At 25.4% G+C, this 12,822-nt stretch overlaps 1 protein-coding gene across 1 annotated transcript in view; it reads right to left on the reverse strand.

The window, feature by feature from the left end:
* LOC107441492 (POU domain, class 3, transcription factor 4) overlaps positions 1 to 12,822 on the reverse strand; it is a 92,098-nt gene that overhangs the window by 60,829 nt on the left and 18,447 nt on the right. The window lies entirely within an intron of this gene.

Raw genomic sequence — 12,822 nt, forward strand, 5'->3', positions numbered from 1 at the left:
TAGAGATAGTAGACACTCAAAAAAAGTACAGGGTGTTCAATAATTTCTCACATAGCTTTTTTTTTTTTTTTTTTTTTTTTGTAGTGGATGCATAAAATGAAAATTCTAGCTTCTAGTAATTTATGGCATAAAATACAAGAAATGGCACTAGAAACCTATCCAAATGGATGTGAAGCTTACAAAATAAGAAACAGCACGGAATTTCATTTAGGAATAAAAAAAAGAGGACGGAAATAAATGACGGAATTATTTCATGGTATATTGGCGACGACTTTGTCTTCTATGAGGAACTTTTTGCTTGGAGATAACCCAACATCTCTTAAAATTAACAATTCAAGACAGAAAACACAATAGAAGGTCAGTGCTTAGATTTAAAATTTCATCTATCAGTAATAGTCAAATCGTAATACTTTTAATTGCGACTCAAAAAAATTTTTTTGAGTCTGCACGGAGAACTCTGGTGAAATTACGGTACTGTATAGTAATGACATTTCTATAACAGAAATTTCAAAACTCTAGTGAATTAAACCGAAATAGGCAGTATTTAAACTATTCATTTGGTAATTTTTTCCGTTCATATGGTAACGGTTTCCCAGAAATTCTGCTTTTCAAGATTATAGTTCTTATTACCTCTCATTTAGTAAAAAAATACAAAACTGAAAAGTAAGTTTATCATGCTCTAATGAATCATGATAAATTTTTAAGGCATTTACAAATAAAAAGGTTTATGATATAAAACTATATGTTATGGTTATTTTACTAAAATCATTATCTAAGCACATCGGTAAAAATGACGGAGTTTTTTGCGTCCCCTTAGAGCCATAAACAGGATAAATTTACCTATATTCTAGTAGTTTCAGCCATACTTTTTTTTCTCAGAGTGAGGGGAAACTTATCAACCCACACTGTAAATGAAGTGTTCTATACAATAATTTATCCAAAAATTTATTCTTACATTTCGGAAAAATAATAAAATAAATTTCAAATTTGTTCTTAAATTTCAGAATAAGAAAATAAAAATATAAAATATAATTCACTAGGCAAAAATTTACAGTTTGATCTTAAATTTAATAAGAATCACTTGAAAAAGTATTTATGTAATTAAAAAAATATTTAAATTTAAAACTACTGCATCATTGATTATGGGTAATGACTAATCAGTTTATTTAAGTTATATAGAATATTCTAAGGAATTCTAATTCCAATAAAAAATCTTATCTCATTATTTAGATTTATTAATCATTAATAGATTTATTTTGAATAATCATTTTGAATGAAAAGAAAATATAGTTTAAGAAGAAAACATATGAATAAATATTAAAAATGATTTTTTAGGTAAAAGTAAATCAATAAGATATAAAACGGCAGTTATAAAAGTTCGAAAAGTACGAATAGTTCAATCCTTTTTTTTTTTATTTATTTATTTTTTTGATATATCATTTTTAAACGACATTTTAACGTATTACGTAAAGACAATTATTAGCCTCATGTTCAGAGAATGCATTCCCTGAACATCATTGTTTATTCTGTATAACATGTCTATTCTATATAATGAATAGACAAATTTGTATACTCTTGATGGATACTTTGCCAGAAAACTTATTGCATATTTTAAAACGACTTCACACTGAAAGAAAACAATTTTAACGAATTCTGCGTACATAAATTTGCTCTTCAAAAATTTTAATGTCAGTTCTCACTTTATTAATAATCGTTTTAATAATGAATTTCCATTCATATTTTTTAAAAGAAAATTCACTTTTTTTAATGTACTGTAGAAAAGTTAAATGAACATTGTATCGTAAGGTAAGATCTAAAATATTGCATTACGAAACAGATCTAAAATATTGCAATTTTGCTATGATTGCATTACGAACTTCTTTCTGCAATCAAAACACGAACAAATTTTAAAAAATTATAATAATAAATACTCACGAGAAAGAATTCTTGCAAATAAAACTCAAATTTTACTGTTATAAATTAACAAAAAAATAAAAAGTAACGGAAGTAAACTTCAAGAAGAAAAAACTGCACACTATTACTAACTGATCAATCATCTTAAAAAGTCTTAATACCTTCAAGATTACCAAAAACGTTGATCGAATAATAAAAATAAGAACAAAGCATTCTTTCCGTCAAACGAAAAACTAAATACCTTTTATAAACGGCCTTTGCAAAGAAAACACTCTTGTTTTCAGTTTCAATATAATGAAAAATGACGTCAAATTAAAACAAATCATGAAATCCCAAAATCAACCACAATGATTGAAAGGGCGATCAGAATTAAATGAAAACGCAGTTCACAAATTAAAAGTTCCCTTTTGGAACTTTCATACAACAAAGGAACGCCTTGGTTATTAAGATTAAAATGATAAAAATCGGCTTGGATTTAGTAAAAAAGGAAAACCGTGACTATTCACCTTCAATGGCCTTCTATTTCAAGGTATACTCGATTACCATCAATTTATGATGGTTTCTTTTTATTGAGTTCGAAGAGGAGAAAATATTTTTGTATTGTAAATTAATGGTAAAAACTAATGCGTTGATGTTTCGCTTGCTGATATCTTATATAATTTGCTTTTCTCCTTTTATTTAAAATGTGGAGTTGTCCCAGACGTTTCAATGTTAATTTAATATTAAATAAACAAAATATACATTAATCAAAAAACCAGTCAAATTTTAAGCCATAATATTGATACTTGATCCACAAATCAACATGGATTTAGGAAAAAATAAAATCCATAACTATTCACCTTGAATATTCTTCGATTTCAAGGTATACTGGATAACTATCAATTTGAGATGGTTTCTTTTTATTGCGTTTGAAGAAGAAAAAATATTTTTGTATTGTAAGTTAATGGTAATAATTGACGCGTTAAATTTTGGTCTGCTATTATCGTATATAATTTGCATTAACAAATATATATATATATATATATATATATATATATATATATATATATATATATATATATATATATATATATATATATATATATATATATATATATATATATATATATATATATATATATATATATATACATTTGTTGATAGTGTATATAATATGTATGAAAGAAAGATTGTTTAAAATTCAAAATTTCATTTCCTTGGAACTATTCATTCGATAAAAAATGTAAGTAAATAGCATAAATAATGTATATAAAACTTAAATGAAGGTACAGTGTCTGTACCTTTATTTATATTTTATTTATGCTGGTTTTGCTTTATTCATATTCTAGCATAAAATACACTCTATCTTTAAGAAGTGCATAAATATATATATATGCTTTACAATTGCCTATAAATTGTAGATTCAATTAATAAATTTATCCAAAACGCAATACTTATCTATCCTTATACACTCTTAAAAAAACTGGTTCAGTTTAGAAGCATAATATTGGTACCTTTATCCATAATGCGCTGTAAGGTGTTGGCTTGAATAATGTTACCATTATATAGTGTTATCAAGATTTGGAAGTACATTAGTATTTAATAAATATGGTAAAATTAACTTAAAATTTATTGGTACTGTTCACTTATGATAAAAATGAATTAAAATAATGAATATTGCAAACTATCCTTTTTTAGAAAAAAAATTTTGTTAAAAATTTTTTTTTTAATGTCAAATACAATTTTCTTAAACTGTTAAAATAATTGAAAATTGCCTAACCAAGATACTTTGACTTAAATCGTTTATACGCTTAAAAACTAATTCCTGAATCCAAAATACTTATAAATCAAATGCTTAGCCTTTCTAGTTTTAAATCATCTGAAACAAGATTAAAAATGAAAAGAAATATAAAAAGGGTAAAATAAACGTTGTAATACGTTACAACTTGTATAATCTATAATAATCAAGTTCGCGTTTGTCTATTTACTTTATTTAACTTTTTTGATTAAAGTTTTTAACTGAACTGATATACAATGAATGTGATAGGTTTGAACTTCAAAATTTAATTTTGGAAAATTGTGTCACGAAACTTGTCTTTTGCGATAAATCATATATTTAATTTATTTATTAATCATATATTTGATTTATTTATTAATCATATATTTGATTCGTTTATTAATCATGTATTTGATTCATGATTGATATTATTTACCATTCAACGAAAAATTCAAATCTCCAAGTCTGTTTATACATAAGCTACAAAAAGCATTTTGAATGCAGTAAATATCTAAATATTTAAGACACCATTATACATAATCTTTATTTTCATTTTCCGAAATAATTTGACGAAAACTATTTAAACGATTAGGTATGAACTCGTGATAGAAAAACTGGTCTTAATAAAAAAATTTATTTAAAATTTATATTTTTAACCTTTCTATATCACCAAAAACAAGTTTAAAAACGAAATAAGATCGAAAGTAGGTGAAAAAAGAAACTATAGATAAATCTTATGCAAAACATTGTTTTGGTAAATCGCAGCTTGAATAATCTATTAATGAAAACTTATGATCACGTTTGTCTACTTATTGGAATATTCAAATATTTCAAAATGAAAATTTTGACACCATTTTTTTGAATAATAACTAATGGCGAAACAATGAGGAAGCATTGTATTCTTAATTTAACGACCAATTTAATTTTTCATCATCTGTTACCTTAGTAAATCATTCCCTAATTATATCAGCAAATTTGTAGTTTTACTTTCGTTGTTTTAAAAAACATAAATCTGAGTCTACTTAAATCATTCGAATGAATTTTTTGACAGCTGAATATTTAAATGAATTATCATTTGATGGAAATTGTATACTTCCAGAAGTATTTGGAAAAAAAAATATTCAGTTTGGAAACTTTTAAGTATGACTTAAAGACAAAGTTTTTTTTTTGTAAAAGCAAAAACAACTTTTAATTTTAATAAAAATTTAACTAATAAATAGTTTAATGTGTTTTTTTTTCATTTTAAGTCAATTATGTAATTTTAAATAATAATAACTTAATTTTAAATAATAATAACTTAATTTTAAATAATAATAACTTAATTTTAAATAATAATAACTTAATTTTAAATAATAATAACTTAATTTTAAATAATAATAACTTAATTTTAAATAATAATAATAATTTAATTTTAAATAATAAAGTATTAAAAAATAATGAAATAAAATATAATTAAACTTCAAAGAATTTTTGCAAAACAATATTTATTATTAATTTTTAGATTATTAAAATGTACTGTGAACTTCATTATACCTTTTAGCACAATACCTTTCATTCAAAATGCAATGCTATACTGACATAAAAAGTATGAGAAAAATTACCAGAATATGGTAAACTTTACCGTTTTTCTGGATCTATGTGAACACCAAAAAACTCGGTAATTTTTACCTAAGCACTTTTGTAATGCTTTAAGTAAAATTAAAAGTAAAGTATGCTTTTTATAATACGTGATGAAATTTGAAAACTGTTGTAAAATTTCGTAATTTTATTATTATATCTTAGAGCATGGCATAAAAACCATTTATTTGGTTAAACGTTCCTTTCCGTTTTGTATTTTTTACTAAATGTGTGGCAATAAGATTAGAAAACCAGAATTTCTGGTAAACCGTTACTATATGAACGGTTAAATTACCAAATAAAGGGTTTAAATACAGTATGGTTTGATTTAATTTTACAAAATTATGATTTTTTAAAATTTTTTTACAAAAAATGTCATTTTTATGAAGTGCAGTAATTTTATAATATATTTTTCTCCATAAACAAAGGGGAAGGAATAATTTTTTTGTGATATAGTGAAGGTTTTCTGGCTAAAAAAACCAACCTTAATGACCTTTGTTTTTGTTCTAAAATATAAAATAGTGGAATAAAAACAAGAATTCATTCATTCAGAACTTCATTTAGAATTAAACATTCATTTATGAATTTTGCTTAGATACTATAAAGTTAATACTTAGTTTACTTAAATTCTTTACAAACAAAAGTAGCTAAAATTTAAAATTGTTGAAATTTACCGTGTAATCAACAAAAAAAAATTTATCTCAAAACAATCACAAAAAATTATAGGACGCAAAAAAAAAAAAAAAAAAAAATAAGATCAAGCACCGTTTTTTTTTTTAATTCATCATAATTCATTTTGTGGTTTTATCAATATCTCAGCTAATTATCTACGAGAGCAGTACAGCAAATATTACATTAGAAGCTATTTACAAAAATCAATTTTGTATGAACAAGGATGATAACTTTATTGAAAAGCGAAATCTTTGACTTTTTAAAAGCAATTAAGGTACAAGGCTTGTTATTCAGAACTAAAAATTGTTTTTCTATACCTCTATAAATAATTTTATCAAAAAAAAAGCTTACCTTTTTCATTAAGGAAACGTTTAGAAGAAAACTTTCATAATTCATTTGATTTTTGGGACCATAAAATTAACAAGCGTAGTAAATACAAAATCCCATTAAGTTTCTTTTTAATGATAGATCACATTAGTAGTGGTAACGTAAAAGTCAGTAATGGTTCGTAAACACGCAAAAAACAACTACTTTCCGAACGCAAAAAAGAGCTAACTTTTTTGCAATTATAAAAATAAAGGAGAAACGCGTAATCGTCCCATTCGGAAGGGGAATATTTTTTTCCATGCCAAATATTTCAAGTCCAGTACGTGATAGGACGATAACAAAATTATTTAAAAAATACTGACCAAATGTCTGACATTTAATGTGACTTTAGCAGTTAAGGAATTGCTTTGGTAGCCATGTTTTAATATTAAACATTAATGTTGTAATTGAAAGTAAGTCAATTTGAAATAAGGATAATTAACTAAAATGAGAAGTACTAAACATATTTTTGACTATATTCGAAGTTCTAATTTGTGACGAATTAATTTGTGTAGTTCGAAGTAATAATCATTTAATTGTTTCCAGTTTAATTTATTTATTTAGTTTTGTATTATGCTTTTATTATAAATTTATTTATATTTAAATTTGTTTATTTGCGGAAAAAATGTTGCTTAACATATTACGATTCTATGCTTAAAAGAATTATTGATTCACTATTTTTGTAAAGCTACTAACTTTTTATTTCTTTTTAAAAAGTATCCTATGCTTATTTGCACATCTACCCTAGTAATTTAATTTAAAGCAACGAAGTTTTTAAGAAAAATATTAAAGAATAAAAATATTAAATATTATTTTCTTAAAGGTGTTATGAAAGTTAAATTTAATGAAAAATTTCTTGAAAGAAGCTTTAAATAAGTTTTTTATGAAAGTTTTTAAAAAGCACAAATTTAATATTTTTAAGAAATTACTAAAAATTAAGTGTAAATGCTAAACAAATTATGTATAAAAATTGAATGCATTTAACAAAAATAACATCATATCTGTTATATAATTAAAGAAGTAATGCTAGAATCGCCAGTGAAGAGTCCTATAGCTCTTTTAAATCAAAGATTCTAAATTATTAAAAAACGTTTCATTTGCCAGTTGTAAATTGGAGACATAAAAATGCTCAAATAAAAACTGTATATAAAAACGCAAGTTTTGAAATAGAAATCCATAAAGCATATATGTATGTTATTGGGAATGCATTAAACAAAGATGTTATTTTTTAAATAATTGCTTAAACTAATTACTTATTCATTCGGAACAATTGCTTGAATTATCAATTTTGCACAATTTTAACTTCTAAAACAGAGTTTTTAAAGTTTTACGAACTAGTAGAATGATTTTTTTAATGAATACTCCAACGACAAGTAAAATTCTAGTAAGCAAACATTAAATAACGGCTTAATTTAACAAATATGTTTTATTTTTTATTTATTACTTATCCATTTAGAACAATTACTTCAAATATGAATTTTGCACAATTTTAGCGTCTAAAAAAGAATTTTTAAATTTTTACGAACTAAAACTATTAGAACGATTTTTTTAAATGAAGTTCTCCAACATAAAATCAATTTCCTCTAAAAGAAACTTAAATGGTGGATTAATTTAACAAATAAGTTTTGTTTGTTATTTGTCACATATCCATTTCTAATAATTACTTCAATTATCAATTTTGCTCAATTTTAACTTTTAAAAAGAATTTTTTAAAGCTTTATGAACTAAAATTTTACATAGAATGATTTTTAACAAAGTACTCAAATGTAAAATCAAAAATATTTAAATGAGAGGCTTAATTGAATAAATATGTTTTACTTTTTATTTCATAATCAACTAGAAAATTAATTTAATATAATTTACAATTCTATAAAAAAAAATTTCAAAATTTTTGCGAATTACATTTTTATTATACACTGTTAAAAATTTCTCGGAAAAAATGGTTAAATAACAATTTATTGGATGGTTATTTTACTATATTTAATCAAAAACAGTCAAATAACCATAAATAAAATGGTAATCAAACAATTAAGTTTGAGAAGACTGTTTATTAACTGCTTTCACCTCATACAGCTAAACAACCAGAATTTTATCCCACCGATAAAAACCACCTAATGAATTTACTTAGTTCTTTGCAACTGCGTACGTTTCATAGCCGAGCGGGCTTACCTGTCAATATCATGACTGACAGAACTGGAGTTCGAGTGCTGACATCACAATATTTCCTCCATTCCCTTCGACAAGTGAAGAATTTCCAGTGTCCGGCACTATCCTATGCCCATTACTTTACGAAAAGCCAAGCTCCTATGTCTAGTTAAATAATTATTTTTTCTTTACGTTTTTGAAAAACGCTAGTTGTAAATGGTTAAAAAACCATAAAGGAAAAAAATGGTCTTTACCGTAAATTTAAAGGTTTATCGGATGGACAGACAGCTGCCAGTTATTTTACCATAATTTTAGAATGAAAATTTTAACAGTGTATTTTTTTCATTTTACATAGTTGAAGGACCCAATACTAAAATATAATCATCCAATATTAAAATCAAACTCAAATCAAATTGTTATTCACGAGTAAAGTTTTAATAGTATAAATTATTTATCAAACTTTGTGTATTTTTACGTAACTTGGAAGTTGTAAAGCTTAGCGATGACGGATACATTTTGTAAGAGATGATAAGAAAAAAATTGTTTACATATGGATGACGTATGCAATCAATTTGCATGATGCAGTAGCCCATTAATCTCATCAAAATGAATGACATAAACTTGAAGTTGTATTTGTAGACACTTCATAATCAGTTTTGGTTGAGAAATTCCTTATATAATTATTTTACTTTTACATAACATTTTTCATTTACATTATAACATTTCTTTATGGTTTTAAAGGCACTCTATTTAACACGTTAAGAAAAAATACAAGAAATACGCGTGCTATAGACCATCGCAGGGCTCCGGTTTTAATATTGAACCCTTTTTTTTAACCCATTAAAAACTTGTACTTGTAATGAGTTTTAACTGGGAAATTTCTTAAATAAATATTTCACTTTCTCTTTTTGCATAATATTTTTGCTTTTTCACCCAATACCATTTCCTCATGCTTTTATAGACATTCCATTAAACGCTAGGAAAAAAAAGCACATTACTACAAATACGCACCAGATAGCTCCTTGTTGAGAGTAATTAAAACCCAAACATTAAACCCATTATAAACTCTTAAACTGTTCATAAAAAGTTTTGGTAGAGAAAATCACTTTTTAAAATTTTTTTTTTTTTCCTTTTTGCCTAATATCATTTCTTTATGTTCACAGACAAACTCTATTAAACGCGATGAAAAAAAAAAGAAAATAATACTAGGAACACGCGAGCTATAGATACTTGCAGGGCACCAATTTCATTATTGAAAGCAGTTTATTAAACCCACTAAAAATTCGTTGAAAGTTCATAAATATTTTGTTTGAGAAATTTCTTGAATAAATATTTGTCCCCTGGTGACTCAGGGGATAGAGTGTTTGCTTGCCAATGAGGTGAACCGGGCTCGAATCTCAGCGATGACTGGTCGATATGAATTCCGCACCCGGCTCGCACCGACCACAGTGCTGCCGTAATATATCCTCAGTAGTAGACGGATCGTGCCTTAGAGTCCCTTTGTCGTCAGACTAATCATGGGAGGTTTACGTCATTTTAATTTCAATGTACCGCAAATGCAGGTTAGTTCCATCAAACATCCTCCACGAAGGCAAAATTTCTGCCTACACTTGATCCTAGGTTAGAAAAAAATCCCTTTTTTTCTAGATCGTGTTCAAAATTATAAGACTATTGAGTTGAACATTAGTAGTCCTGAACTCAAAATTGGGTCGGCTGTTCAACGACGGCTATAAAATAAAATAAATAAATATTTCACTTTTTTGTATTATGTTTACCTTTTTATATAATGTTATTTCTTTATGTTCTGAGAGGCTCCTATTAAGCGCATCGTAAAAAAAATTGTATTACAAATACGTGTGCTATATCTCCTTGCAGGAAGCCGGTTTCACAATTAAACCTATATATTAAACCCATTAAAAAGGTTCATAAGCAGTTTTGATTAAAAAAGTTCATAAACAGATTTGAAAAGGTTCATAAACATAAACAGTTCATAAACAGTTTTCATTTAGAAGTTTCATAAAAAAAAAAAAAATTTCTTTTTACTTTTTACCATAATATTTTTCGCTTTTTTTTACTACCAATTCCTTTTTCTATTACCCTGCGGGGTGCCTGAGCCACAATTGAACACGTAAAAAAATAGTTGCATCTTTTGTCTGAGCATTAAACGCTAACAATTATTGAATAACATTTAATGAGGCTATTTTAAGTTTGTAACAGCTAATGTCTTTTAACTTAAATTTAGTCTATCTTTAGTCGGTGCCTTTAAGGCTTATCATGATAATCGTGCAAAATGGTATAAAAACAACCAGAGTTTTGTAAAAAGAATAGCGTTAATGATCTAATTTGTTAATATTTGAAAAGTTATTCCAATAGTGCATGGCATTTAGTCATTAATTTTATAAATTTTCAGTTAAGGAGGAAAGCCTCGAAAAATTCGCGATTTTTTAATAAATATTTTATAAAATATTATGCTATCAAATATAATATTAAATATTTAAGCTATTTGTCCCATTTTCGAATCTACATGATTCTTGTTTTGCAATACTTACTTCAAAATTAGAACTTTGCTTCTAATTTAAGAAACACAATGTTCCTTGAATTCGAACTATTCGATATTACGAGAAACAATTCAATATTATGATTAACATTTCAATATTATTTCATAAAAAGACTGTTTGAAATTACGAGAAGTAATTCAATATTATAATTAACAATTCAATATTATTCGATAATACGACTATTTGATATTACGAGATACAATTCAACATTATGATTAACATTTCAACATTATTTCATAATACGACTATTTGAAATTGCGAGAAGTAATTCAATATTATGATTAACAATTCAATATTATTCGATAATGCGACTATTCGATATTACTGTCGATTTTAAAATATGCGATTACATAGAATATCGCCATTATAACTAAATATCATGTATTCGAGTATTATTTATCGAAAAGAAACTATCATATACTTGTATTTTTCGAATTGGTAAGCCATTTAAGGTTTCGGCCTTTTTACAGTATTTCAAAACCTTATTTTATAGTTATTGTTATTGTTATAAGTGTTACTGGCTTACAGTTACTGTTATAACCGTATTGCCCTTTTTTCAATTATTTAAAATTAAATGCTAGTATCTAAAGAACTTGAGTCACATATCTCTCTTATTTAAAATATCTGTATTACTTAAAGTATTTCTATTATTTTTCTTTCTAATTTTTAATATTATAATACTACTTGTCAATGACGAAGAATGAAACGCGTCACTCATTTATAACTCAATCTTATTCATAAAAAATCCTTTATTTACACCATAAATTATTTATAACATTCATATTACTCCCTCTGTATTTTGAACTGTTAAATGTTTGATTACTACAATTTAAATTAGTTTGCTTCAGACTTTAAAATTCATCTTGAAATTGAGGAATCTATTATCAATAACGATATGCTTATTACATTTCATTATAATTATTTCTGTTACGCTTATTTGTATAAGCCGGTATCACATTTTGATTTAAAAAGTAGATTTACCTATTTTATATTTCAAAGCTTCCGGAGATAAATTATAAAATTTATTTAGTTTTCTATGAAAACTAATTAAATCATTGGCCATAAATCAGATATTTTAACGCTTTATCATATTTTTTTTTTTTTTTAAAGCAAAGCATTCACGCAAAAACTCGTTGTGGGTCAGCGGGATCATGGAGATTAAGGCTCCAAAATTACAAAGACCAACGGCATAAATGTGGCTAGCATTTAGTCCTGACTGCCTTTACTTCCCCGACAAGCTGCTACCCATTGATCTGAATCTGGGCAAGGTTCAAGCCATAACTGGGAATCAAACCCGTGGTATTCACAATAACAGTTCAGTGTCTTATCATCATTTAATACTGGCAAAGAAAACCTGCAGCTCCCATTACTAAAAGAAAAAGGACAAGCATCTCTCTAAATATAAATACATTTAATATTATTTGACGGTTTCATTGATTATTATTTTTAAAATTATTTTTGTATAATCATAGATGATTAATTGTTCGATTATTAATTTATGAATACTTGTAAAAACTATATTAATTACAATCTGTTTTAAATGTTATCTACATTTAAAGCAGAATTTCTATGTATATTCTATGTATATTTATCTGTATTGTCACGCGCCTTCATAAATGTCATTTTCATACGTGACTCACAAATTCTTATGAATTGAACATTGGTAAAGATGCGTAAATAGTCAAAACTTTTTGAATTGAACATTGATGTCTGTTTGTATTATAGTATTTATTATCTTAGTTCATTATGAATATTTACTCATTTAAGTTTTCATAAATCAATCTGTACAAACTT

This window comes from Parasteatoda tepidariorum, chromosome 5, assembly GCF_982258835.1.
Source record: "Parasteatoda tepidariorum strain Cologne lab strain chromosome 5, Ptep-v5.0, whole genome shotgun sequence".
Classification (NCBI taxonomy): Eukaryota; Metazoa; Arthropoda; class Arachnida; order Araneae; family Theridiidae; genus Parasteatoda; species Parasteatoda tepidariorum.